Source organism: Cupressus sempervirens, chromosome 4, assembly GCF_028749045.1.
Source record: "Cupressus sempervirens isolate cs-2001-9-10 chromosome 4, ASM2874904v1, whole genome shotgun sequence".
NCBI classification, from domain to species: domain Eukaryota; kingdom Viridiplantae; phylum Streptophyta; class Pinopsida; order Cupressales; family Cupressaceae; genus Cupressus; species Cupressus sempervirens.
Window position 1 is genome coordinate 69793544 of NC_143121.1, and position 26288 is coordinate 69819831.

At 34.8% G+C, this 26288-nt stretch overlaps 1 protein-coding gene across 4 annotated transcripts in view; it reads left to right on the plus strand.

Annotated features, from left to right (window-relative positions):
* The first annotated feature begins 7951 nt into the window (after nucleotides 1-7951).
* Nucleotides 7952-26288, plus strand: part of LOC149559979 (soluble inorganic pyrophosphatase-like) — an 87896-nt gene continuing 69559 nt past the window's right edge. The window contains exons 1-2 of one of the 4 annotated variants that reach the window (XM_089824385.1): nucleotides 7952-8018; nucleotides 8143-8305. The gene's annotated coding sequence lies outside the window, so the exon portion shown is untranslated. Of the gene's footprint in view, nucleotides 8019-8142; nucleotides 8306-8576; nucleotides 8636-26288 lie in introns of those variants that run through there. The other 3 variants (XM_089824384.1, XM_089824383.1, XM_089824386.1) reach the window with 3 other exon arrangements.

Below are 26288 nucleotides of genomic sequence, written 5' to 3' on the forward strand. Positions count from 1 at the left end.
ACCTATGGAGAAGGAGACCCAAGAACGGGAGTTTGCAGGTTTCCAGGGAGACCCAAGAACGGGAGTTTGTAGGTTTCCAAGAAGGCTAAGGACAAGATTTTGAAGCCATTCCATGTGCATGCTCATATAGAGTTTGCCTTTGTGCTGAACAGTGTAGATTTGTGGGTTTTTGGATGTGTTTTTTGCATGAGTTTGGTGTTTTCAGTTGAGCATTTCATATCAGTTTTGGTTGCTGCTGTATTTCAGACTTTAAGCTGTTAAAATAGAGCTGAATATATGTATTGGGATGTGATTAAACTTCTGAGATAGTTTATTAGTGTTTTTGTGGTGTTTCCAGGCATTTTTGTGTTAATTTCGGGAGCCCGATGAGCATAGTTTTTGTCCTACATTTGTGAGCTGTTGTGTAAAGGCTATATAGATCTGGAAATGTCATTTTGTAGGCTGTTATGCTGCTGAAATTTCTGTAAAAATTTCCACTTCCAGATTTATTAATAATAGGTGAAGCTGTGAAGCTTTTGGCACAATTTTTGGCATACCCGATTTGGGGTTTCTTGAGAAATTTGGTGGATCTTTGTGATATTAGTTGTTTGATCTTGAAAATCTGATTAGAGGTTGGAAATATCATAAAAAATCAGAAAATGGAAATTTCAGTGGTATCAGAGCCATGATCTTGCCAGTCTGAGGGTTTGTAGAAGTTTGCATGTCAGTTTTGACAACTACCCAAATCTTGCATTTCAGTTTTGAGAACTACCCAAATCTTGCATGTCATAATTTATGGTTGCATGTTGCTTCTAATCAGCTGCATGTCAAAATTTATGGTTGCATGCTACTTCTAATCATTTGCATGTTAGTTCTTGGTGAATTAGGTGGTTGTAGAAGTTTGCATGTCAGTTTTGACAACTACCCAGATCTTGCATGTCAGTTTTGACAACTACCCAGATCTTGCATGTCAGTTTTGACAACTACCCAGATCTTGCATATCATAATTTATGATTGCATGTTGCTTCTAATCAGCTGCATGTCAAAATTTATGGTTGCATGCTACTTCTAATCATTTGCATGTTAGTTCTTGGTGAATTTGGTGGTTGCATTTTGCTTCTAATTAGTTGCATGTCAAAATCTATGGTTGCATGTTACTTCTAATCATTTGCATGTTAGTTCTTGGTGTTTGAAGAAGTTATATCCTATTGGGGTTACACTCTACTTTATCTAGAATGGACAGGTATAGTACAGAGTCTTAGAGGACACGATCTTGGACAATTGATATTCAGAGTCAAAATAGTAGAAAGGATGGTTATTTAGACATTCAAGATAAACTTATGAAAATAAGCCATGACATGTCTGAATAGTTGGTTGAGCACCACCGTATAATGAATGACATGTTGTCTGACCCAGCTAAGGAGGATAAGTTGACTAGATTTCTATTTGGCAAATTTTCTCACAGGACAGATGACACAATTCCCAAGAACTTGCATGAGGAGTTTGAGAAACTAGCTGATAGCCAAGTAGAGGTCTCAGATTCTACTCTGCCACAGGAGGTGGTGGGAAAGGATATTACATAGATTGATAGTAACGGTCAACTTGATACTCAAATTGAGACAATTGTTTACAGGTAGTCAAAGGGTGATGCCACAGGTATTCAGGATGGTATAGTTACAACAGGCAGTGACTACAATGTAGTGGGTTCAGATGATGATTATGAGGATGTTGTTGTGCAGGATGGTGAGATACCTGGTAGAGATGAGCAGACATTGAGCATTCATGACTTTGCTGAGAAAGAGTACCAGACACAGTTAGATGCTTCATCACATGAGGTTGAGGCTAGTAGTACTTCACATGATTTGTCCAGCCAGCTGAAGGTGAACAAAGATAGTATTGTGACTTCGTTATCTCATCATGACAAGTATGTGGAGTTAGTTGGTATTGGTCATATTACTCAGGTGAGGAGTTTGCTTGAGTTACCAGTTGATTCTAGTTTATGGATATGGACTCGGGATTGTTATATAGGCATTTGGGATTCAGTTGACTGGAGATCTTTAACACTTTTTGGTAGCAGTGTTTGTTTGGGTGCTTTCATGGATTTGATTAGTAGATTACACAGTGTTGTCTTTTCTTGTGCCAGTATCTTGTCTGATGTTGGTATTAGTTTTTATACACCGATGTTGGGCTTTGTTCATATATCTAGTCGACCATACTTGCTGGAATGTGTTGATGATATTTCATATTTGGCAGTGTGTATAGATGAGTCCCAGGATCATATTGGCATTGATGACATCCAGGAGGATGCAGTGGGCAGTTTTGAAGACTTAGTTTCCTTGGGTATAGAGGAGTTGGACAACAATGCTAATGTTTTTGATACTCCGTATGTTGATATGAGCTTTAGATTTGATTCACAAGATATGGATGGTAATACTCTAGAGACTAGTAACTTTGAGGATACTCCTTTAGACAGTGCATCAGAGGAGGTTTGTAGGAGATAGTCAAGCTAGTGCCATCATGTGTCTAATCAGTTGAGAGTTAGTGACTGAGACATTGCTATCACTTCCCAGCATTTCGATGCTGCTCGTCAATTGTTAGCAGTTTATGGATGGTGTTCTCCTACTAGTGATGAGTAGGGAGGCAGTTATCTTTCCTTGATAGAGTTCCACTCTTTATGGGAGGCTATTCAGATTTTGAGACAAAATTATATGCAGTTGGTAGCCGACAGAGATTATCTTATGGAGTGGGGCAGTACAACATATGATGCATTGTTGGCCAAGGAAGATGAGGTGAGTGAGCTTACTGAGCAACTTGAGGTGACTTCTGAGATTCTTGAGAGTACACAGTTGGCTTTCAAGGAGTCACAGTTTCATTTGGCTAAGGTGACCGTGGAGTTAGAGCGACTACAGTCTTTACCTAATTCTATACAGTCACAAGCTGTGGTGTTTGGTGATCCGAGGATGTCCATGGCTGAGATTGTTAGAGACAGTGGAGATGGGGATGCATACATCTTTGATACTAACATTGGCATATCAGGTTCATTCCCACTAGAGTCAGGTTTAGTTGAGTTGGGTGTTGTAGCAGATTGTTGTATGCCTGACATGGTGGTGGCCTCTAGTACTAATGGCACGAAGACTAGAGATGTATCAAAGATCATGTGTGATGTTGGTGAGTCAGCAATTGGCATGGTTCCTGCTAGTAATACTACTCCCTTGGTGATATCTTCGGAGGTAGTAGTCAGTTCCAACATGGTTAATGATCAATTGCAGTTAGTTTCATCTGGATTACAGTCTCAGCCACTGACTGAGATTGGCGCATTCTATTGACATTACACTATGAGGTATGCTCATCCATTTACCTTTGATGACCATGTTGATGAGATGATGATACAAAGATGTACTTTGGTTCCTAGTGCTTGTCATCAGTTATGGGATAGTTTGACGTCTCAGGATGAGAGTTGTGATGAGCATGACATGGTGATAGGTTCTATAGTTGACAGCTTGATAATAATTGACTTAGAGCAGGAGTTTCAGAGTGATGCTTCAGTGGGTGTTGTTATTGATTCTACTCCTTTGGCTATGACATCTCTTGACTTAGCTGGTGATCAGTCACAGTGGGTTGTATCACTTGTTCATGGTGACCTATTGACTGAGGTTGGTTTTTTTTATCAACTTTATATTGCAAGGTATGTACATCAGTTAGCATTTGATCCTTGTGTTGAGGAGTTGATGGCAGGAAAATTTGGTTTGGGTTCCAATTCTTGCTATTTATCTTGTGATGGCTTTCCACCATCAGGGGTGCATGGTAGTTATGGTTATGAGATAGTGGTCGGTGATCTACAGAGTTGTGTTGACTGCAGGCGTTGTATAGTGTGTGGATTCTCCATACTTGGTACAGTTTCATTCGGGAGCATTCACCATTGTTGCAGAGTTGGATTGTACATTCCGTATAGCCCAGTGGAATGCATTGATGGTATTTACTGTGTTGGTAGTCCACTTTACTTGGATTTTGATGTTCTAAGAGTTTGTGTCTCATGGGTTTCTGACTGTGGAAGTTGTGATTTTGGAGTTTGGTTGAGCTATAATTGTCAGTTTGATTATGGATTCCTCTTGGTCATATGGCCTGCAGAGGATATTGCAGGAGCCTGTGTTAATTGGTAGTAGTATAGTTCATGACTACATTTGGGATCCAGGTGGATTGATTGGTTTATTGTTCAGCCATTGCTTGAGGGCAAGCAATGTTTGGGAGGGGAGGACTTGTCATGTCCCCTTTTCAAATAATTAAAAAATAATAATCTTTGCTAAGGCAGGCAGGGCCAAGAAAGTGAAGTTTCAGAAAAAAGGGGGTTAATCTTTGGAAATCGTTGGATTAATAAATGAAAATTATTATTAAAATATGTTTCATTAACCTCTCTTGGACGTGAGTTACGGTTATGCCCTCTTTTAAGGGGTTTGGAGGCATTTTGGGCTGATTTGAGAACTTGATTTTTGCTCATTCTTTGTTATTCTTCAGAGGCTGCCAAACCTGTGGAGAAGGAGACCCAAGAACGGGAGTTTGCAGGTTTCCAGGGAGACCCAAGAACGGGAGTTTGCAGGTTTTTAGGAAGGCTAAGGACGGGAGTTTGAAGCCATTCCATGTGCATGCTCATACAGAGTTTGCCTTTGTGCTGAACAGTGTAGATTTGTGGGTTTTTGGGTGTGTTTTTTTGCATGAGTTTGGTGTTTTCAGTTGAGCATTTCATATTAGTTTTGGTTGCTGCTGTATTTCAGACTTTAAGCTGTTAAAATAGAGCTGAATACATGTATTGGGACGTGATTAAACTTTTGAGATAGTTTATTAGTGTTTTTGTGGTGTTTCCGGGCATTTTTGTGTTAATTTCGGGAGCCCGATGAGCATAGTTTTTGTCCTACATTTGTGAGCTGTTGTGTAAAGGCTATATAGATCTAGAAATGTCATTTTGTAGGCTGTTATGCTACTGAAATTTCTGTAAAAATGTCCACTTCCAGATTTATTAATAATAGGTGAAGCTGTGAAGCTTTTGGCACAATTTTTGGCATACCCGATTTGGGGTTTCTTGAGAAATTTGGTGGATCTTTGTGATATTAGTTGTTTGATCTTGAAAATCTGATTAGAGGTTGGAAATATCATAAAAAATTAGAAAAGGGACATTTCACTCACCTCCAAGAGCTTCCGCAACACTAGGGTAATGCCTTGTGTAGGATTACTAGAGTGTCACCGAACTATACTTCTATCAACTACACTTTGCCCCATGAATGTCAATGAGGTTGTAGTTCCTTTGCCTATCGCTCATAAACCCTGAGGTCTCAAGCACCCCGCTATTCCTCTAGCAGAGGTGATGATGGATGTTGTTTTTGTTCAGCTTCCTCGTCGTGTCACAACTCTGGTTGGTCCCTTGCTGCTCTAACTCTTCTTCCTATTGCTTCCATAGCTTGGCCTACTCTTGGTGGTGACTCTTAGTGGCATGCTGCCACTTCTTCTAAGTGGTTCCCTCACTTGGCCTTGGCCATTTCACCTCACATGATTGAGGAGGAGAAAGATATAGATGATGATGGTTGGTCTATGCTTATCCCACCCGTAAACCCCAAAATTGGATGGGGAAAGGATGATCAAAATGACCCACCTTCTCAATTGATATTACTTTGGGCACCTGGGGTGGTTATATATTCTTTTTGATGAATAGTTGTTGTTGCCTTCTAGTCGCATGTTGTGTGACACTTGCTGGGTGATCTTGTATTCCCAAACTCAATTTTGTGAATATGTGCTTTTATATTAACAATTAATAGAGAAATACCTTATCCATCAAAAATTTATTCTCAACTATTGAACACACGTTTGCTTTTATAAAATTAAACTTACAAAAAGTAACCAAATAATAAGATCAAATCACAAATCGCAAAACTATAAGTACAAAATATCATTAATCCCAGATTTATTTTTTATACTAAATCTATATGATATTAAATATCTCTATCTATACATATATAATAAATGCTATTTAAAAATTTTTATAAATAGAATTCTTTAAAAATCTATTTCATGTAGTCCATATACCACAAATAAGTAATAAATGTGGCAAAACATATCCCTAAAAATAGACCACAAATAAATTTTGTCCTACATATTATTTTTAGTTCCTGCCAAGGTAGGAATACTTATGCATTCATGTCAATCCAAATATGACATTAACACTAACCAATCAAATTCAAAAATTTAAAAGATTATATGAGATTTCAAATGTTTATATCTTTTTCTAATTTTTCATTATTTTATAAATCACATTTTTCATCCATTCTATTGGTCCATACTATTTTTGCTGGGGGAGAAAATTAAATTTCTTCAACAAAAAATACAAATATTTTCTTGCATTAATGAATGTATTAATTATAACTTTATCTTTTATACATTTGTGACAAGTTGATAAGATTTTATTTTTTCAATCATTTTATCTTCCACCTCACACAACATGTCTAATCAATATTAATTATCACAATCTATTATTTTAAATATATTTATTATTAGTTTTACATTGATGTTTATTTTTCAATATTTGATATAACTTTTTCCTAAAACTTCATATAATACATAAGTTCAAATTATACTTCTACATATATATAACTAATAAATATGTCTTCTTAATATAATTTCAATATGTTATATTTTTGTATTTGAATTTCTAATTTTTTTAAAACTTTGCTTTTTTAATAAAAGTAGTTAAATTATTACTATTATTTTACTTTTATAAAAATAAATTAAAAAATATTATATTTTTATTATATTTTATAATAGTGTTTGTAATGTGTATAATTGATAAGTGTTACAATTTTTAAATTATATTATTTATTATTATTAATATTTTTTATTTAAACAATTTATCATTTAGTTTAAATATATTGAAAACTTAAATATATATTTTAATATTAAATTAATAATTATATTTTATATGAAAAAACATATTAAAGAAATAATCACAAAATAGAAATAATTCAATTTTAAAATATATAAAAATTATTATTAAGTTTTTATAAACTATGTATTAAAATTAAATAGTTATACTTTATTTCTTATTTATTACATCATATTTATTCATCAACATCAAATTTATATGTATTACATCTATTTATTATTTACAAATATACATATTAAATTATATAGATATTATTTCATAATTAAAATTACTTAATTTTATGAAAAATTTGGAAATACAAAACATTAAATAGTAAACCTTCTCTTAATTCTGTAAAATTAAACAATTAGTTTTACTTATAAAATATTTTTATATTTCAATACATTTCATTTTTTCTTATAGAAATGTGAGTTTTAATATAAAAATTAAATTCTTGATTTCATTAATTAAAATATAATATATTTTAATTTTTTACTATAACCATGATTTTATTTTGACTACTTGTTTTATTAAGAAAAATAATTATATGTAATTCTCTCTTTGTCACACACAAAACTTATGTTGGTATCACTCTATCTTACTATTTTATCTTTCTTCCTCTTCCTCCTCTATATTATCTATCTTTTTTCCCTCTCCATATATGTTTATGTTGTTATTGTTGTACACTACTATTTATCTCTATCAATATATCTACCCTACAAGTGCATTTCTAGGCAAAAATTAATGCATTCATAATGTTAATTTAGATTCTCACTCATCTACACCTTTACAACTATTATGTGTTAGGAGAACTATGACGCATTGTGTCTCTTGTTAAATAATTCATTCTTATTATACGAGGTGTAGAAGTCCTATCCCTAACACTATATCTCATAAATCTTAACCTAATTAGCATTACTCTACTCTATCCTTTCTAACTTACCATAAAATACAAGACATCCTTCAACACCCTATGTGACCGTGGTTCTTTCGCCAACAGCCCTTCAACAACTTAACTAACCTCATACTCTTTGACAACATAAACTAACACTGAAGCGGAAAAACAACGACGCATAATCACATACCTCCAAAGGTTGTTGAAAGCTTGGCCAATTTTTGCTGGTGCACGATTTTGGTACGTTTTCTAGGCCCCTGGATTATTTTTCCGTCTTTTGAATTGCTTAATATTGGATTCTTTCCGGCTGTTTCCGTAGGGTTTTAACCTGCAAAATTACCATCAAATCTGTATATTTTTTCAGTAACTGTATCATGTTCTGGCGGTTACTCTGTAATTCACTCTCGAAGTAATCTAAAATTGCAGCGCCTGTAGCATTGGCTTCAATAAATGCAGAGGCTGGAAAAGGCCTTAAGAAAAAATTAAGGGGTGAAGCAATGACAATTTGAGTCGTGCTGAAGAAGCAAGTAAATTTTTTCGCTTACCAAACATAAAAACGCTCATAAATTACCAAGCAGGGAATCATTCTGTATTTCAGTTCATTTTTTATATAAATATAACATTAGATGTTGGTGTTACCTGTCAACTTAAAGTGTGCTACAATTTGATGGCGATCCCTTAACTGGATACCTCCCTTTTAATCTGGTAAGAAGACGGAGTGCATTATAATATACCACGTTGCAATCAGCTCTTTATCTGAGTGTCTCTCTTTGTTTTCCTTTCACCATCTCAGCGCAAGTTTCAAACCGGGGAGTTTACCATTATAGGCCCAATGTGTTAAATGCAGCAGCTATTGGGTACATGTGCTACTCCTGCTCACTAGTTCTTAACCCTTGCGAAATTCATTTGTGCTATTTAAAAGAAATTTATTTGTTTAAGATTTCATTAGTTTGGCGATAGGATTGGAAGGAAAATAACTGGCGAAATAAACAAGGATAGTAAGATCTCGAGATTTGTTATGATTTTAGATTTTTTTAAGTAGCTTCATTTTACATTAATTTGAACAGAAATAAGGTTTACCTGAGAAAATCTCTTCCCGCACAAACGATAAAAGAAGGTAGGAATTGTTAACAATGTCGAGGTTTTATTGCGGTGCTGCATTTTGGTTGTGATTTTTAAGAAACAACTACATATAGGTGCTTTGGGTATAATATTTAGAGGGACACCTGCTGGTTACATTGTAATGAATGAATGAATGCCAAAGCAGCCTATGAAACCCACAAGTTAGCACACACCCTTGGAAAGGAGAAAGATTACTTAAGCTGGTTGTGACCTCTCTAACATTTTGGTGAATGTGTCTCTTCGCCTGTGGATTTTAATAATCAGATTTACTGTATTGCCTAACTGCTTTTCCTCAAATATGTATTTCAAACTGCCTTCCTCCAAGATCTCTGCATATCCGGATCTGATATCTTTGTATGCTGAACACTCCAAGATAAAGTGGTGCTCTGTCTCAACAGCCCCCATGTCACAGAATAGGCAAGTTCTGTTTTCCCATTCCTCTTTTGGAACCTTCCATCTACCCGTTTCACATCTCAGTTGATGGGAGCCACTTCTAATCTGGGCTATGAGCCTCTTTGCTCTCCATTTAATATTTGCTCTTATATACGCTCTTTCCTCATGACTTGTTGTGGGGTTAAACTCCTTGATATAATAGGATTTTTTCTGCCCATTGTGTCTAGTCCATATGGTACTTCAAAACATTTTCATAAACAAACTTTCTTAATTCTTTATTTCCAACCAGGCACCCTTGAATGCTAATATCCCATTTTTCCATCCACTTGTTGTTTTGCCTCAACCGCATGCCTTTTCTCCCATCAAACCTTTCCTCCGTGATTAACTTAGGCCAATGGTGGCTTTCCATACCCTGAGTTTTTTCTGTAACTTATCAGATGAACCATTGCAAGAAAATGAAGCTTATGTTTGAAATAAGAATTATTTACTTTTTACACAGTTATGGAAGAGATATTTTAAAGATTTGAGGTTTTGGATGCGGTGTTGTGTAGATACTTGTGGAAACAATTTCGTAGGTGATTCAAAGCCGATACCTTGAGAACCACCAGTGGATTCATTATCAGAGAATGAGTTTTATGCTTTATTCAGTATATTTGTCCGTTATGCCTAAAAAGCCTTTAGTTTTCTTAAGCGTTAAGACGCTTGGGGAAGTGTCTACTGAAAAGTTTTGCAAAATATAGTTTCTCTTTGAATTGCTAAACAGAATAAGACTTTAATTTTATTTTTGCCTGCACATTATCCTCGAATGACCAATTAGTGGAATATATTGTTTGTTACATCTTTGGTTTATTCCTCTGTTAAAGTGTGCTAACTTTGTATGATAGAAATGATTTTGAGTTGTTCAGAGACTTTAGAGGGCGAGTGCATATTTTTGCTTAAAAAATTGATTGTAACATCCTCAAGGCAATCTGGTAAATTGCTTTAAGAGTTTATTTACCAGTTAAACATTTTTTAAAGTGGATTCTAGATTTAAAATAGAAATCTCTGGCCTCAATTGAAGATTTGATGCACAAATTTATGAGTATCTATGTGATTATATCTAGATTTTTTCTCTTTGCTGAATTTCTCTGCAATTTTGTATAAGGCACATATTGTTATCTGTCAAATTATGATTAGAACTTATGGTTTCTCTTCTCTTTATGGAAAAGGGTTCAATTAGAGTTGGATCTTGTATTTCTCTCCAGTTTCAACTCTGATCACATCTTTTTGGGATTTGAACCCAGAGTTGAATGTCGTATTTTGTTTAATGTCAACACTCTATATGTTTTTGAGGAGTTGAAACTAGGAATTGTGCTATGAAATCACTTGAATTTCAACTCTTCTTGGGGATTTGAAACCAGAGTTCGATGTCATATTTTACACTATGAAAATGTAATGTGTTTCTTGGGGAGTTGAAACTGGGATTTAATATTACATCACTATAATTTTGGCTTAAGCACATTCCTTTTGACAACGTAACTGTGCCTAATATTGCATTCCCTATCCATTTTTGGAAGAGTTAATGTTAGATATAAATTATCTGCAAGATTTTGTTTACTTTTCTGTGTCCTGAATTGGAGAAATAAGTTAAGGTTATGTGTATGGTAAGAAGATTGATCTTCAAGGACTCAGATGTTTAATAAGATACATTTGAATTGTGATTGCAACTTCCAATGCCCTTTATACCGAATTCACTCGGGGATCGTTGAGATTGACTTTCAAATAATATAATGTGGTAATGATGTATCACACCTTCCTTGCTATTAGTATAAGTAGTGTTTTGCAATTGATATGGATCCCTTTCAAAAATGTAGCTTATTTATGTTTTCTATGGGCAGATTGATCTTCAGTGTTGACATCCTTCAAATTCATTATTCTTTACACGATTCAATTTTGTAGCATTTTTCTTATAGAAAGATTAGAGATTATTTTTAGGTTTTCCAGTCAAGCATGATGCTTGTCACTCTTAAAATGTGATTTATAATGAGCTAGGAGACCTATCAAAATCCCAATGGATCAAAATGACCTCCATTTTTTGAGTTGAGATGCGGGAGGGATGAATTAATCAAAAGTTGCATTCTTTCTAACAGTGACTTATTTTCCCTCTAGGAGTCTTGGTTTTTCATTTTAGCTATTAAAGCATTTTCTTGGCCTAGATAATAAGATATTAGTGTTCCAAATTATTGGATTTTCATGTTTGCACAAATTTGAATGTTAGAATAGTACATATAATTGTAGCACTCCATTGGTTACAAAGAACACTGTTTTCTCTCCTATTTTGTTGACCAACTTAGAAACGACACCTTTGAAATGCCCTTAGAAATTGTAAGATGGTTATTTGCATATCAAATTGGGTCCCGTGGTTTTAATGGCATATGATAGGTATTTATCAGTGTTACCCCAAGTTTTCAGGATGGGTATGGCATGGGACAGGGGAACAAGTTTTGGGGATGGCAGTTTTTTTGCCAATTTTGGAAACAGCCAGCGGACAGCCAAGAGGGCGGCTCTATAACAATAAGGAAATTAAACTATGTAGAGAAACTCAAAATATTCAATATGAAAACATGGATAAAGCATGCACTAATACATAATAGAACTTTAAAATATAAGAATTAACAGAATTCATATGCCAAATTTGTGTTACTTAGTCAAAGTCAAATATACTTTAGAAATCAAAGTTAAAGTGCCCTAGGCATCCCTCTCCCCGAGGTGGTTTCTGGACTGGGATGGTTGGAAAAAATACCAGGCATGCCCTGGTGACAATGCTATTCATACGTAAATCAAGCCATTTGGTTGCATTTTTCTTTCTCATTTTTTAATGTAAAGGGTCTTCTATCAAAGGGCCCTTGTTCTAATATGAACAAGGTGTTCTAAAGTAGGAAGAGTGATTGTTGTATCTTGTACCAAGTTAAATGACCATCAAAGAGTAGACAAGAAACTGTAATTGGCATGGCAGATTAATCAAGGCTCTTGAAGATCACACCTAATGAGATGAGTAAACCGATTAAAATATGAAACTGTCATAAAAAATTAGTAAAGTTGCTAAACCAACAAGGTGGTCCATATTTGAAAATTTACAACTTTTTATAAACATTGAATATTATAATTACCTATCACATTTTTACTCTACAGTATTTAATATTTTCAATTTTTAGGCAAACATGGTGTATCGTACAAAAATATTTTTTGCATATATTCTGATGAATCCAATGTCAAAAGCCTAAAGGCTGGTTGGCTTCTGAAGCTAGATAGTTGCAGCTTTGCCAAACGAGCTAAATGAGCCTGACAGAGCAGGCTAAAGGCTCTAATTGCCTTTACAGATTAAGGAAGGGTGCTGGATATCAAACTGAATGATAAAAGTTAACCAATTATGCTACGATTCATTTCATATGTAATTAGTAAAGTCAATTTAACTATAAGGTGGCCTTGTTAGTGGAAACTTTTATGCTCTATTAGTTTTATACTAGGAAGTGGCAATTTTGTGTTTTATTGTATGTAACATCCGGATTTCCAGTGTCTAATTTTATCATTCAACATACTCAAGGAATACAGTTACTATTTCGTTTCATAGGAAGACAGTTATATCATTCATGTTCATGTGAATAAGATTTACCGTTAAAATCAGTTAAACAAAATTTCTTAACTAAATACCTGAAGTACCATCAAATTAAATTACTACAGAAATTAAAAACCACATACCTCAGAAAACTGAGTTCAAATCAAACTAGGGATGCTTCTGCAACCACCCGGGTTAGTCCACCAATACACTATAACAATTTCATATGATGACTATCTTCTACAAACCACTATCTTAAAATCAAATGATAATTTTAAATAAATACCACTGTATTTTAAATTAGGACATCACATACCACTATATCAATTAGGGCATCATTTACCTTTGGTTCATTTAGGGCTTCTGATACTGCTATCTCACTTAGGGCTTCCGCTACCACGGATTCATCTAGGGCTTCCGATACCATAGATTCAATTAGGGCTTTCGATACCGTAGATTTCAATAGGGCTTCCAATACCACGGATTCAATTAGGGTTTCGATAACACTATATCATTCAAGGTTCCAGTCATCTCTCAAATCAATTAGGGCTTCGGATTTCTTTTCCTTCCGATTACTTATCTGTGACAATAACTCAAGATTAGAAATATACTTATATTCAATATTCATATAAATGAAAAGTAATTTATGAATCTATCCCTTACATTTAGGTGTAAGATAACGGTAACAATGAAATAACTCAATTTAATCTTACCTCATAAATAAAAGTGATATTACCTGTTTTCTGATAAATAAATGAATGCATAGCTTATCTTTGTTTGACGCATGTCCAACATCTTGAGAGAGGTGAAACATTGTTAGGGGCTTAACCACCCAACCTCGGACCACAATATATCCCCACACGATCTCTAACGAGAAAGGCCCTCCCTACTCGGAATTGACAGGGAACATCTTACCATTCACTGGGCATCAAGATATATAACATGCCATACGACTTGGCAACAGGAGATCACCATAACAGGAATATGCATGAGCTATTAATTAATTCGTATTAACAAGATAACATTGAAGTGTCATAACTAATACTGACTCATGTTATTACGGATTCCTTTCTTCCACCTCATCACCCATTTTCTTGGCTACACAACCGAGTAAGTCCCAAGTGTTAGGAATTTTCTCAGAACAACCGGTTCTGCCAATTATACTAAAGATTACATGTATTCAACATTTCACAATCTATGGTGTTCTTAAGGATTCCAAATTTTGTTTCTAATTTCCGGTGGCATAATAATTTATGGCTCCATACCATGGTTCTTTAACTCCCCCTTGCCAGAATCAAGGTTAAATTTTAAAAGTAGTCAATCTGTAAATGTTGAACTAAATATCATCTTGATAAATGTTGAGAAAAAGCTGAACCATGGATTAAACAACAGGGCTTTGGGTTCCATAATGAGAAATTGAAGGTGTCAAAAATAGAGTTTGGTCTAATGGAGACGAGGTCTTGTAACATCAACGCACTATGAAAAGACTTTACAACATCACCAGTTCATACCTCTTACGGTGAATACAACTGAAAACCACAGATTGAAATATCTAAAATTAATGTCTTGTACTAGAATTCCTATTCAAATCTTCTTTGAAAAACAAGATCTCAATGCTTCAACTAATTATAGACAGAGGCAAAATTCTTGATAAGAAATCTTTCAATGCAGAATATCTTATAACCTTGCTCAAGGACTACTGCTAGGCATTATGTGCCATATGTAAAATCATTGTCACTGCTATCTTTAAATAGACTATGTGTTTTGGAAATGTTATAGATCACTACTTTACTCATTGAAACTGGTAAATTAATTAGAGAAAGACATATTTATCAATTGGTGTTTGAAAGACGCAGTTCACTCTATTCTTGGAAAGGTACCAATGAACACTATCGTATAACATGAACAGGAACACTATTATATATTTGATTATTTCATTGGCACCATCTGCAGTTAAATAATCTTATTCTTTGCAAACAATAATAAAAATACACCTGTAAATTCTATAGATTATGATGAACATTCTAGATACAAAATCCAACATAGAAGATTTCAAAGGAATACAAAAGAACATAGGGTATCGAGAACATATACAATAAACTGTGGAGGCTAATGTTAACAGCACCATACTTATGATAGAAAAAACAATCTGAAAATATGCAAGGTTGTCTTGGTTGATTCATGGCTTCAGCGGAGCTTAGCATATCCACGTGAATGCACAGACTGCTCCTTGCTTCTGCGGATGGAAAGGATAGACTCCACACTCCCTCGCACTGAACCCGTGGATGGAATATGCTATGAAGGTGAAAAGCATTCGGGGTAGCAAGTTAATGAAAGTCGGGTTTATTCTTAGAATTCCCTACCTTGTTCAAACATGATACAGGTTAAAAGAAAAGCCAACTAAAGCAGTGCGGAATAGGTTGTCTCTCGACTTACTAACTTCAGCCGGCCATTAGGTAAAAGGAAGAATGCAAAGTATATATAAAGGTTGCCCTCAAAAAAACGATCCAAGATATTCTACTAAATTTGGCTCGGCCTTGCTCTTCGGCTACCTTCAGTTATAGAGATGGCCATTTGAATGCCTCTCAAATCGAATTTGAAAAGAAAAGATAGGAAGTTTTAGAAGTTATTTTAATTATTAAAAACTAAAAAGTACAAGCAACATTACTTTATTGATTATTAAATTATACTGGTGCTAAATGATTTTATATTTAAATGTACGTAATAAATGATTATTAAAAACAATATAATGAAAGATAAATTAAAACTTTTAAGATACGTTTTATATTTTATCTCAATTATTTTAATTAAATTATTTATCTAAATAACTCATGCAATTCCATAGACGTATCTTGTTTTAAATCGCTAGGTCCTCTACCTATCTACCCAGTGATGGTGATGCCCTGCCTAATTCTTTTCTAACAATGCTTCCACCCTTTCCATAGGTTCTTTGCAAGGAATTTCTCCGAAATTAAATTATAAATCATAAATAATCATAGCAATTAACCTTTCATCTTAATTCTATGAATTCGTGATTAACGATCAACTAACATGTTTTCTTCACTTGAAATCATAACGACTAACTATCTTACCATTTTGCCAGATTATATCAAATTAAATTGCTAACTGACTTCATGCGAACCTCAACGGCTATATTTCAAGCTAGGTCAAAAATTGGGATGTAACATTGTCAGTTTTAATTCCGGTATTTTTAATTTCCCCTTTTTGAGATTGCCCTAATTTTTGCCCTGGAATCACAAATTCCATTAAAATAAGAATTGTAAGATGGGTAGAGATATACCTTTACCACTTAAAATGCCTTTTACAAGGTAAACCCTCCTACAATCACCAAAAAGGAACAAGTATATGCAATCTAACTATATTTTTAGTGTGATATAGTTTGCCTCTTGGTAATGGGATCTCACTATATTTTTTCCTTATGAAATATTTTCAAAAATAGTGCTTTTGTATGGTATAATTCATGCCCATTCCATGGCAAGCCTTATTGTAACATCCACTTTTCCCAGGTCTTAACTAACAACAAGTCATATCAAAGAATAGAGTTAATACTTCATATTCATAGGAAGATAGTTATAACAAATATGTTGTAATGTCCCTATTTTTTCCAGCATTGGAGTTTCAGGGATTAGCCTATTATTGTGATCCTTGTAGGCTAATTATTGTGGATAGAGGGTCTTTTGTGGCAGTGGCTTGGCTTGGGAGGGTCTTATCTTCTTCACATTTCAGTAAACTATAGGTTGGTCTTCGTTTGGCTCAGATTGGACTTCGTTTGGGCTTAGTTTTGTGTACTTACTATTTGTGGTATGTTGGTGTTGATTGAGATGGACCCTTTCTATTTTTGGAAAGTGCATTTGGTCACATTGGCGAAATAATAGGTATGACTCCTCTTTCAAATGACATATCTAAATGATGAGTATTTTGCGAGATTATTATATTTTTAGTGGCGAAATTATTATTAATTATTAAATGGCTTATTATAAAGTTATAACTTAACTTTTATAATTTCACTTGAGTATATTTTTAGTGGCCAAATTATTATTAATTATTAAATGGCTTTTTAAAGTTATAGTTTAACTTTATAATTTCCCTTAAGTTGAGAGTTGAGTTATTATTGGAAAGTGTCATTTATTAATAAGTTAAGCCAAGTCAAGTGAGAGAATCTAAAAGAAGCTTCTAATTAATGTTGTTTGGTGAAGCTTCTTGAGTGAAGTTGCATTTTGGCAACAAAGGAGAATTTGGAGGTTATAAATACAAGCTCATTTCATTGGGAAAAGTACGCTTGAATATATATTTTCTTTTGTTGCCTTTGTGGCTTTTCTAAGGTTCTGATTTTCAAATCCCTTGCTGAGGTATAAGGGTTTGATTTGAGGTTTTTGCTCCATTACTGAAGTATAGTGGAAATTGGTTTCTTGTGAATTTTGTTCCTAAAGATTGCTTGAAGTCACTGCCGAGGTATAGTGATTTCATTAGGTAAATCTCCTTACTGTGATTGTTTGTGACTGCAAGATTGGAATTGTAGATTCTGAGAAATAATTCAGTGTCTTCCATTGTTGAATTATTGTTTCTTGGAAGACCGTTATACTGAGATTTCGAAGGTGTTGGAAATTTGGTATGTTCTGGAGCTGCCTTTGAATGTGTTTACAATGATGATCTGAGTGCTCAAGGGATTTAGTTTGGACACCAAATATTATTTGCATTTGATGTGGTTTTACACTGCTAATATACTTGAGTCTGGAGGCTACTGGAATTTTGCAGACAGGGCGTCCATTGACTGAATTGTGGATGCCCAATTTTCCACAATCTGAAAGTCGATTTGCAAGGCTGAGTTATTGATCCTTGGGTGGTTCTTTCTAATCTGCTAGTGCTTGTATTTGGCGCAGCGCTTAAGCAATTTGGGCAGTGATTTCAGACTCATATCTGCCTCCTGTGAATGCTCAGGCTGGCCCGTGGCTATACAGCCACGAAAATGCACTCCCTTTACATTGTTTTTTCTAACTTTTCAAAAAAAATTCTAAGTCCTCTCCTTCGTAAGGAAGTACATTTTCGTGGCTGTATAGATGTTGCCCTCAGGCTGGGTGAGTTAATGTTGCAAGTCTGAATGCAATCTTGGGCGTTGGGAAAATTATTATAGTTGGAACTATATCTGATCAGGCCTGTGTGCAAATACCTGGGCAAGCATTTTTGCCATTAGTTGCATCTAGTCTAGATAAGACAACAATCAACCTACAAACATTGGTTTGGAAATTTGACAAGTAGGTGCCAAAAACAATTAGTTGTAATTCTCTATTTTCTGATTGCCAATAAAATTGTTATCTGATAATTCTGTGAGGATTTTCAGAATTATAGTAGTTGATTGGAATGACCTATTGTCAATTCAGAAGTTCATAATTGTGTAGTCTACTTTCATGCAATACATATGAATTTTCATGATACAATGCAATGGTTTGCAAGTTTACAATACCAAACCCACCATATTTTGGTACCTGGCTTTGTCATAGTATAAGATCTTTGCTTATATATATCCAATTTCTTGAGGATTGGTATTTTAAGAGAGGAGAAGCTGCAATTTTAAAGCAATTAAAGACATATTCACTCTGTTAGATGTTGTGAGCTGGTGAGGGTTTTTACATATGTTCATGTGAATGAGTTTAATGGTTACGATCAGTTAAGCAAAATTCTCATAACTAATGATTGAGGATACCATCAATGAATTTAACACAGAATATAAAATCTACATACCGTAGAATTCAAAAGCAAATCCATCTAGGGATGCTTTTGCAAAACCCAAGTTAGTCCATAAATACCACTTAGGAACAAATAACTATACCACTTTATTGAAATGACAAATACTATCAAATACCACTATATCATTAAGGGCATCAAATACCATTGTATCAATTAGGGCATCAAATACCATTGTATCATTTAGGGTATCAAATACCACTGTATCATCCCTTCTCCTTCCATTGCTAACTATGGCAATAACATACAATTTGAAGATACGCTTATATTTGTTATTCACATAAATGAAAGACAGAAATAACAATCCATTAGATAAACCTATCTCTTGCATATAGATATATTTGATGTTCAATTGGAAGATCAACTGATCTAACTGGTTACCAATTTCATTGACAAGAAAAATTGTTTTCATTTAAAGGAAATAACTCAATCAATGATATAAATCAATAGATCATATCTTCTACTTATATAAACATCATAAAAGTAAAATACCTTTTACCAACAAATGTTTGATTTCATAATTTATCTTTGTTTGGTGCATGCCTTGACATCTTGTGGAGAGGGGAAACATTGTCAGGGGCTTAACCTCCCAATTGCGGACTCTTAAAATAGCCCCACATAATTTCATTCGAGAAGGGCCCTCCCTACCTGGAATAGACATGGAAGACCTTGTCCAACCACTGAGCATTCTAGTTCTTAATTCCACCACTCCACTTGGCAACAAGGTACATATTGGACAAACATGAGCTTACTTGATAGTTCATAAAGTTTATGCATAGAAGTTATCATGACATTTCTGATTCTATTCTTTCCCTTGCAGAAACCTTCTTCACCTCTTCACCCCTTTCATGGCCATCCAACCGAGGTGAGCCCTAGGCATTTGATCATTTATGGAAGTCTTCCATTTGAAGTTCATGGCTATCACTCAGCCAATACAGAGATGAAAATCAATTACTAGCATTTAGCTGTCTTGAGACTTAGGACAGAGATTTGTATCATTAGATTAAAGGAAAGAATTATTGTTCAAAATATAAGACATACTTCTCTTGATCGATTTATATCAATTCGCCATAGACATTGGTTAAAGAAAATAAGAAAACTTAGTAGACATGCTCTGCCATTATAATCATTTTGCATCGCAAATACGCTTGAGGAAAACCAATGATATGTTTTAGGAAACCAATACTTGCATCGTGGTTTTGGTATCTAAATGACAAGAACAAAAGTTGGTATCTAAATGACAAGAACAAAAGTTTGTAGATAACCTGATTATTGCAATTCGAAAATTGGGTAGGCTCGACTGGTAGGCTTTTAAGGTCTGAACTGTGATCTCTGTATAATTGCAATGCTTGGTGTAAGACTCTGTGATGGGAGCCGAATGGAAAAAGGTGCCGACTATAAGGAACAAAGCCGTATGGAAGGAAATGCAATTGGTAAGGAAAGGAAAAGAAAAGATTGGTTCCAACTTGGCGAATAAGACATATAAAGCTTGAAGCCGTGGCCCAAGGTGGTAGTGTAAAACATGACCATCGGTTTCTTGGTTTACTGATTCAAAAATACAAGGAGCGCCAAGTGTATTCGATGCCTCACATAGAGAGTTGTAAATTTGAAATGTTTAAAGAGCTCCTTTGAGAAGTTTATTAAAAACAAGATATCTTTATATATGTATATATTATTTACAAAATGATGTCATCATGTTATTATTATCTCCAAGGTCGTATCTATTAAAATACGTATACTTGTCTATGTGCGTAATTTGGAGGATTATAATTTATTCTAACCTAATATCCTCTATATATATATACATGTATATATTTATACATATGTTACTAACGACAAACAAGAGATTTTATATCATGGTGGCATATTATATATATATATATATATATATATATATATATATATATATATATATATATATATATATATATATATATATATATATATATGATAATGAAGAAAAATGGAGACACCATCATAGAACAACAAAGGTAATGGTTCTGAACATGAATTTTGATAGCTATATATTTTATATGTTTGACCAAGTAGCTGATGGTATTGTCCAACATATACTCTTGCTTGCCTAGTCGTTTACCCTTAGCCATGGTGATTCAAGATTTATACCTATTTGCCTAGTGATGGTGGTGCCCCTGTGTTCAATTCTTTTTTGACAATGCTTCCACCCCTTTGACATGCTCCCGACAAGGAGATTCTCCACAATTAAATAATATTACCATAACAAGTTATTAATCATAAACAATCATAACGGCTAACCACCTTTTCAATTCTCATGAATTCATGATAAATAACCAACTTTCCAAAATAACATTAAAATATCATTATAACGGTTAACTAGCATGCCAACTTCATAAGAGATTATAACGATTAACCATCTTAACATTTCACATGATTGTAACTAATTTTACCTGTCAACAGACTTCACATGATACCCCAACGGTTATATGAACATTTCAAATGGAGCCAAAAATTGGGATGTAACACTTATTCCATTGCCTTTTGTATGATATTGTTCATGCACATTCTATTGCAGGACTCATGCCTTTGTATGATGTAGCATGGCCTATTCCATTGTAGGTTTTATTCCCTTGCCTTTGTATTATGTAGCTTATGCCCTTTCCACCGCAAGATTCATGCCTTTGTATGACATAACTATTAAGATAATATCTTATACTTTCTATAATAGTCAACTACTTGTCTATAGTCCGTCTTTTAGTCTAGATAGGAATGTTTCCTATCCCGTCTCTTTTTTCTTCAGTCCAGATAGGAATGTTTCCTATCCTGTCTCTAGTTTTGTTTCTAATTCCGTCTTCAGTCTACGTCGTTTCTTTTAGAAACAATGCCCTTGTAATTCTTTATAAGGAACTCATTTTTTCCTCTGTTTATCAATCAATCATCCGGAAATCCGTTAATCTGCCAATTCTTGAATCTTGTAACATGGTATCAGAGCTATTACTTAAATTTTTTCGAAAAAATTTATAATTTCTTCGTGAAATTATTTGTTTAAATTTTTTCAAAATTATTTTTGTTGAATTTCTCTAAAACCCGCTTAGGGTTTTCGGCTTAGAGAAATTCCCGAACTCGGGTCTGCCTGTGTTTGTTCAGCACACTCTAGCCCCATTCGTCCATGCACATCGATCTTTGAAGAAAAATTTGCCATTTTTAATCAAGAAATCTGAAGTTTTTTCAAGCTTTTTTCAGCTAGGGCCGTTTTTTTTCGAAACCCTAATTTTTGGGGTCGAAAAAATATTTTGTTTGCAGATTCTTGGTGGGTTTTTCGAGAGCTCAACTGGGTTGTCCGTTTTCTGGGTGCCTCGATTTTTGTGCCTCAATTTTCGAGCCAGCGGATCTAGAAAACGAGAGCAGATTCCTTTTGGGTTTTTCGAGCTCTCTTCAGGGTCATTCTCTGATTCTTCTGGGTCTTTCGTATTTTTGCCTCAAAGAACGTGCCTTCACAGATTTTCACAGTTTTCCATTGAAAAACGTGCCATGGCATCTCTGACAAATATTCTGCTCGAACAGAATTCCAAATTCAATGGTCGCAATTATGGAACCTGGAAGCAGCGCATCATCGCAATCTTCGAATATCGAAACATCGATCAACTTGTTCTGGGTGTTACGCAGCGTCCGACTTCTCCGGGTCCTGATCAAGGCGAAGCTGCATTTTTCGCCTTCTGAATCTGTTTCTGTTTTTATGGGTTTGTTGATTTTCTCCTCAAAAATCATTTCAAGTTGTCTGTAATACGCAAGGTTGTGTAAGATTTTGGGTTTGTTGATTTTCTCCTCAAAAATCATTTCAAGTTGTCTGTAATACGCAAGGTTGTGTGAGATTTTGGGTTTGTTGATTTTCTCCTCAAAAATCATTTCAAGTTGTCTGTAATACGCAAGGTTTTGTGAGATTCTGGGTTTGTTGATTTTCTCCTCAAAAATCATTTCAAGTTGTCTGTAATATGCAAGGTTGTGTGAGATTTTGGGTTTGTTGATTTTCTCCTAAAAAATCATTTCAAGTTGTCTGTAATACGCAAGGTTGCGTGAGGTTCTTGGTTTTACCGTTTTTTCCACAAAAACAAAGTTTTGTAATTGCAACTTATTTTGAGTCATAGCACTCTTCTGGCAAAGCTTCTTGGTTTCAGCATTCTGTAGATCTAGGAAGGGTCTCAGTTATCACAGAATGTTCCAACATCCGTACATTGACCATTAAGGGAGGGTATTAATATAATATCTTATACTTTCTATAATAGTCAACTACTTGTCTATAGTCCGTCTTTCAGTCTAGATAGGAATGTTTCCTATCCCGTCTCTTTTTTCTTCAGTCTAGATAGGAATGTTTCTTATCCTGTCTCTAGTTTTGTTTCTAATTTCGTCTTCAGTCTACGTTGTTTCTTTTAGAAACAACGTTCTTGTAATTCTTTATAAGGAACACATTTGTTCCTCTGTTTATCAATCAATCATTCGGAAATCTGTTAATCTGCCAATTCTTGAATCTTGTAACATGGTATCAGAGCTATTACTTAAATTTTTTCGAAAATTTTTATAATTTCTTCATGAAATTATTTGTTTAAATTTTTTCAAAATCTTTTCTGTTGAATTTCTCTAAAACCCGCTTAGGGTTTTCGGCTTAGAGAAATTCTCGAACTCGGGTCTGCCTGTGTTTGTTCAGCACACTCTAGCCCCATTCGTCCATGCACATCGATCCTTGAAGAAAAATCTGCCATTTTTTATCAAGAAATTTGAAGTTTTTTCAAGCTTTTTTCAGCTAGGGCCGTTTTTTTCGAAACCCTAATTTTTGGGGTCGAAAAAATATTTTGTTTGGAGATCCTTGGTGGGTTTTTCGAGAGCTCAACTGGGTTGTCATCCGTTTTTTCTGGGTGCCTCGATTTTTGTGCCTCAATTTTTGAGCCAGCGGATCCAAAAAACGACAGCAGATTCCTTCTGAGTTTTTCGAGCTCTCTTCAGGGTCATTCTCTGATTCTTCTGGGTCTTTCGTATTTTTGCCTCAAAGAACGTGCCTTCACAGATTTTCACAGTTTTCCATTGAAAAACGTGCCATGGCATCTCTGACAAATATTCTGCTCGAACATAATTCCAAATTCAATGGTCGCAATTATGGAACCTGGAAGCAGCGCATCATCGCAATCTTCGAATATCGAAACACCGATCAACTTGTTCTGGGTGTTACGCAGCGTCCGATTTCTCCGGGTCCTGATCAAGGCGAAGCTGCATTTTTCACCTTCTGAATCTGTTTCTGTTTTTATGGGTTTGTTGATTTTCTCCTCAAAAATCATTTCAAGTTGTCTGTAGTACGCAAGGTTGTGTAAGATTCTGGGTTTGTTGATTTTCTCCTCAAAAATCATTTCAAGTTGTCTGTAATACGCAAGGTTGTGTGAGATTCTGGGTTTGTTGATTTTCTCCTCAAAAATCATTTCAAGTTGTCTGTAATACGCAAGGTTGTGTGAGATTCTGGGTTTGTTGATTTTCTCCTCAAAAATCATTTCAAGTTGTCTATAATACGCAAGGTTTTGTGAGATTCTGGGTTTGTTGATTTTCTCCTCAAAAATCATTTCAAGTTGTCTGTAATACGCAAGGTTGTGTGAGATTTTGGGTTTGTTGATTTTCTCCTCAAAAATCATTTCAAGTTGTCTGTAATACGCAAGGTTGCGTGAGGTTCTTGGTTTTACCGTTTTTTCCACAAAAACGAAGTTTTGTAATTGCAACTTATTTTGAGTCATAGCACTCTTCTGGCAAAGCTTCTTGGTTTCAGCATTCTGTAGATCCAAGAAGGGTCTCAGTTATCACAGAATGTTCCAACATCCGTACGTTGACCATTAAGGGAGGGTATTAAGATAATATCTTATACTTTCTTCTATAGTCAACTACTTGTCTATAGTCCGTCTTTAAGTCTAGATAGGAATGTTTCCTATCCCGTCTCTTTTTTCTTCAGTCCAGATAGGAATGTTTCCTATCCTGTCTCTAGTTTTGTTTCTAATTCCGTCTTCAGTCTACGTTGTTTCTTTTATAAACAACGTCCTTGTAATTCTTTATAAGGAACACATTTATTCTTCTGTTTATCAATCAATCATCCGGAAATCCGTTAATCTGCCAATTCTTTAATCTTGTAACAATAACATGGCCCATTCCATTGTAGGCTTTATTCCTTTGCCTTTGTATGATGTAACTCATGCCCAGTCCATCGTAGGATTCTTGCCTTTGTATGATGCAACATGACCCATTCCATTATAGGACTTATCCCTTGCAATTTTATGTAGCATGGTCCATTCCACTGTAGGGCTTACCTATCTTGCGAGGTATTAATACTACTTTTTATTGTTTCTTTTGAAAATAATATTTTATTTTACTAGTTCTCCCCTTTTTGATTTCTTCATCTAGTGAACCTTTTCCTCCTTAATATCTCCTTTGAGTGGAGGGAGCCATACACTTTTATTTGTTAATGTCCTTATAAAAGGGTCACACCCTAGTTATGAAAAGATCATAGTTACCCCAGCCTGGGGGACAGGCGGACAAAGGGGCCTCAATTTGGGGACGTTTGGGGGACGACGACAAGGGACGGGATGAGGGGGGGGTTATATAGTATATATTGTACATATGATGCATAAAATGCTAATTATGAAAAGATGTCTAACAATATAAGAAAAAGATGTAAAATACTGATTTACTAAAATAATAAAATTTAAATACTTGACTCTTGAACATTGTATTGAACATTGAGCATGAAAGTAGAACTTTGAACAATAAATATCAAAATTTTAAATACGTAAATGAGCAAATGAAAGAGTTCTAATATATAAATATTAAATAACAAAAGTCATAGATGTCAAAATTATGAGTATCTCATCATTGAGATGATTACATTGAGCAACATGATAAGATATTCAATACGCCCAATAAAATATTAAAACATGTTTACTTTAGTTTCTTTTGGTTGGTCAGGGCACACTCAATCGTCTTGTAGAGGGGTTAGGGGACTTGTTCCCGTCTCCTTGTCTCCACAAGGGACGTGGGGATGTCCCCTTGTCCCTGTCAGAATGATGGCCGAATGGTGGTGGTGCTGGGAACGTTGGAACACCGTCCCCCTGTCTTGGGTGCGTCCCCCTCTTGGGTGTGTTGGGGAAAAAGGGCAGGGATGCATCCCTGTGTTACTATAGAAAAGATACATTTGTTTGACAATGACTATCACCCTTTTCACTCCTTATTTAATCTTCACCTATTTCTCAGTAGTCAAACCTGTCTTTACTGCTTTTCAAATCAGCACATATTCCATAAAGATTTGCATATATCATCTTCTTATTTACTTCTTCCTTCTCAGGTCTTATTTTTAGACACCTCCTTATACTTCTGCACTATATTACCTCTATTTTCCCGCCATTTCATTCGATCCATCTCCTTTATATCTTCCAACGTGAGGGAGAGATTACACCTCTTCATTATAAACATATGACCTTTTAAAATCATAATCCTTTCAAAGAGTAACAACCTTCATAATTACAACCTTTTGAAGAGTCTCAACCTTATCGAAGAGTCACAAACCCTTACGAATAGTCACAACCCTTCACCTTTTGAAAGTCACTTCCTTAATTTCTCCTTTCCTTTCCCCTAATACC